Below are 4,745 nucleotides of genomic sequence, written 5' to 3'. Positions count from 1 at the left end.
TTGCGGTTTCGCCTGGTTTAGCAAATGACTTGGGTTTCCAATTTCAGTGTAGAGATGATGAGAACTGTGTTTGTCTTTGTCTACTTGTATATACTTGAGTACTACGTACCGTTGAATCACTGTTATGGATTTGCATCTTAAATACTAGGTACCGATGAATGTCTGTTATGGATTTGCATCTTAAGTTCACAGTTGCATTCGAATGAACAAAAATGATGAGTTGTCCAACGCGTTCGCCCACGCGTCGGATTGGTCGAACACTTGCCCCGACCTCCATGGATGAGTGGAGAGTGGTTTAAGGTTTAGTGTCGATGTGAAATGGTGAGGGTTGTGTTTTGTGCTCGACTGGTCTAGGCTGAAATGGTGGCCAATAGGCAATAGCGAAGTGGAGCGGAGCGATGCAGACCGGCAAACACCTCTTCCCTGCGGCTGCGCAAACTCCATCACAGAGAGGCAAACTCCAGCCCTCGGTTAGAGTTAGCCGCCGACATGCCAACATGCCAAAGTCCATGCTCCGAACCTGGGCTGTCAGAGACCAGGTTAGAGTTAGCAGTCCTTCTCTCGTCGGCATACTGAGTTTAGAGTTACATGAGGGACATATTGTGCTACATTCAGACACACATTCTTACATAAGGGCATACGGGGTTACATGAGGTACATAGTGTGTTTCCTTCCCAAAATACAAGGCGTGCATTGTTTTTTTTTTTTTTGTCATCGCACAACTTTGACTATGATTTTCACTTACCGTATGCCTACAAAACTATCATAAAGACATATGAAATAAAATTCTTTTGTGAGACAAATAGGATGATACCATTGATACATGTTTAATTCATGTATTTTGGCATATATTATTGATCAAAGACATGCATCAAAGACCGTGCAAAATCAAACACGACTTATATTTTGAAAAGAGGGAGTACTCTTTTACATAAAAGACGAAAATAAAAGACATACTGGGTTGGGTGATGGGGGGGGGGGGGGGGGGGGGGGGGGGGGGGGTGGACAAAGACCAGCTCCACCTGGTCTCGCTGCAGGAGGACGACTGGACGGAGAAGGGCCACCCGCTAGATACAAAACCCATAAGCCGCGACTAGTAGCGGTGACCTGCGCCACCAGTCCACGCTCCGAAGGTGGGCTATCATAGGCCAGAGTTGGCAGACAAGGAATATGGTGTAGCGCGCACCGACCAGCCTTCACACATCGATATCCAAGGTCGGAGGGCAGTGCAAGACCGCCCCTTGGGTGGCCTGAGCGAGATCAGCCAGAAGAATTTATGGTGCTTAACGCCGTCATGGCGGCGAGGGATATTCCTATTCGAGAGAAGCAATTAATGAAGGCCTCTGTTTTTTCGCTCAAAATATGCTTGTGCGAAGAAATTAATGAAAACTTCGGGTTGCTTTCCCTCGCACCAGGCCACATCCTAGCTAACTAGATTGTTGGCCCACTGCACCAAGGTATGGCACCGAACACGCCTCTTACCGGAGAGCAACTAGTTAACGAGCGCTTCTTCGGGAGCTTCGCAACAATCAGCGTTATTTGGCGCGCTCTGAGCCATTCGCCACGTGTCGTGCTTTGAACGTTCCCTCCGGATTTTGTTTTTTTTATTTTTTCACACGCGTTTCGTGCTTTTTAAACGGTTTTTCCGGGTTTTTTCGACGTTTTGGTTTTCCACCGGTCTTCCTTAGCTTTTCAATCCAAAAGAAAATTTGGAAAAAAAAATTGCACGAAAAAATGTGTTTTTTTCATGAGAGTCACGGTTTTGCTTTCACGAGAGGCACGGTTTTGCTTTCGCGAGAGTCACGGCCGTGCCTCTCGAAAACGAAAAAAAACCTGTGTTTTATGTTTTTTTCTTTCGGGACAGTCACGGTTTTGCTTCCGTGAGAGGCACGGGTGTGCTTTCGCGAGAGTCATGGCCGTGCCTCTTGGAAACGAAAAAAACGCGTTTTTCTGTATTTTTCTTTCGCGAGAGTCACGGTTTTGCTTCCGCGAGAAGCATGGTTGTGCTTTCGCGAGAGTCACGACCGTGCCTCTCGAAAAGGAAAAAAATGTGTTTTCTGTTTTTCTTTCTTTCGTGAGAGTCACGGTTTTGCTTCCGCAAAAGTCACGGGTGTGCTTTCACGAGAGTCACGGCCGTGCCTCCTCGGAAACGAAAAAAAATGTGTTATCTTTTTTTTCTTCCGCGAGAGTCACGGTTTTGCTTCCGCGAGAGGCACGGTTGTGATTTCGTGAGAGGCACGGGCGTGCCTCTTTCGGAAATGGAAAAAACCCTTGCTCCCTGTTCGGTTTTTTCGTTCAATTTTTTGTCCGGTTTTTTCATTAAAAAAAATTCGTCAAAACCTATCAACATGGGATTTAGTTTTGAATATCTCGACGCGAGGAATCCAAAGGTGAAAGCGGTTCAAGACTTGGACGCACGTTTTAAGAGATAAAACGTTTTGAATAAACGGATCTACGAAAAAGGGAAAACTCTCAGGTTGCGACAAGTGGCGCCCTGCATATGCGCCACTTGTCACAACTAGAAGAATTAAAGTGATCTTTGCAACGAGTACTCCTTAATTAATGATTTTGCCCTAACGGCCTCGTCCAGCAGGAGCTCCTAACCGGCGCCTACAGAGCTATCTAGTGGGCTTTTATTTGAAGCCCAGTCAGGTCATAGCCAAGTCTGTTTCGTTCGACTGCTCTCGATTGTTGTCTGTTTCGTTCACCCATTTCTTCGGTTTTCATCTCCGCATTAGTGTTAGTACAAAAATTTGTGACGAATTCTTTTAACTCTGTATTTGTTGAAATTTTATTAAAAAGATCTAGTATGTCTACCATTTTAGAAATCAATATTAAAGAATAGAGCACGTATAAATGTTTTAAATAATTTAGTTTAGTCGTTTTAGAGAAAAGCTATGAGAAAGAACTATGTCATATTTTTCCCGGAAAATGATTACAAACCAAAAACTATTATCTTGAATCCAATTTCTATAAAGGAACATGTAGTACAATGAATATTTAGTACTGTGGAATATTTTTCTGAATGAACAATGAGCACCAAAAAAATGTTCATTCAACCACAAAAAATGTTTCATTTGAAAAACAGTCCATTTGCGAACAAAATGCGCCAGTCTTGTATCTTGAACCTGTTACAAGTAAAAAAATTAACAAATGTAAATAGGTTGTTGGCCATTGGAGGAAAATTACCATGGGCTGGAATAAGAGACAGGTTCATTTGAATATTTTTTATTTGAGAACCAAATGTAGTTTAAATTTTAGGGGATCTTACTTCATGAAAAAAGATGACAAAAAAGCTGGAAAATAGCTGAAAATTGATTCACTTGAATAGCCGGAATCCCTATGAGAAAATAGAAAAGTTTAAAAATGTATTTTTAATTACGGGAAAAAGTGGGAACTAACATGATTTTGCAGGAAAGCCTTGACTAATGGTAGTTCAACTTCACTGATGGAGCAAGTTGCAATCTCAAACAGAAAAACTACTCTTACAGCATGCAGATCATGCCGCACAAAAACATACATGGCACTCTGTCATCCTTGTTGATAAGCATCGTAGGTTCTGGTTTGGAATATAACTAGAATCATCCCGGGTCTAAAACTTAGCAGAAAAAATAAATCATATTTGTAAGTTTTCAGAAATTCAGAAATGCACATATGTATTGAGTTGTAATCTATGTTTTCAAAAGACATATACTTCTAATTTTTCAAAAATTGAAAAACGCATACTCTCAGAAAGTCATATGGCCATTTTACCGACCTTCAGGAAAACAGAAAACCCAAATTTTATCATCTTCATTTCCTCAGTTTCATCGGGATCTAAAATTGTTATATTATTTCATTACTATTTACACCCGTAAGTTTCTTACTAATGCATATACACGAGATTGTCTTCAGAACTTTCTAATACAAATTTTAACTAAAATCTAGACAATTGCCAGTGTGTTGTAAGATTTCTATTGGCTTAGCCTACGGCCGTGCATCCATCATTTGTACAAATATTCTTTTTGCGGGGATTGTTAAAAATTTATTAATTTTGTATGCAATCAACGTGATTTATCTATAGTTTTATTGTTAGTGTAATTTTTTTTGTTTCGTACGCACATGAGCTGGATAAAACGATCTGGAGTCAGCCCGAGTGGAAGAGGATAAATGATTTTGGTTTCAGTCACAGTGAAACAAAGGAAACCCCGATTTGACGTTCGTCTGGGAGAAAACCAATGTGGCGCAGTCCGGGTCAAAGGAAGGAAAAGAAGCTCTGTCTTAGGGAAGGAGAAAGAAAAATTGATGTTGCTCCATACTTTTGGCCTCCAACACATAGCCGACATACATACGGGGAAGCAAGGGGAAAAAGACGCATTGCTCATTATTTTTATCGCCACAGCATCGCAAAATCGCGGTGGAGAACAGAAGATGCGGAAAACAGATTTATGGTGCTCGTCCAATACTTGTTGTGTCGCACTGCCGGAACATTGCAATGGGGAGAAGCGAGAGAGAAAAGGCGCGACAGAGGACTCATTTTCCTGAATTCAAATGATACGAATTATTTTTCAAAATTCAAATCATAATAATGGAGAAAAAATGAATTCAAATCATATGAAGGTTTTTGTCAAAAATCAGATCACATTGATGAACGAAGAACAAAAAAAAGGTCTAAAAGACCGCCCGTATACGCCTGAACGCGAACCCGATGTGCCAGCATAGGCTGGTGCGTGAACGCGTCGTCGTCTATACGTCGGTCTTTTGCC

Source organism: Triticum urartu, chromosome 1, assembly GCF_003073215.2.
Source record: "Triticum urartu cultivar G1812 chromosome 1, Tu2.1, whole genome shotgun sequence".
NCBI classification, from domain to species: Eukaryota; Viridiplantae; Streptophyta; class Magnoliopsida; order Poales; family Poaceae; genus Triticum; species Triticum urartu.
Note: the sequence above shows the minus strand (reverse complement) of the source record.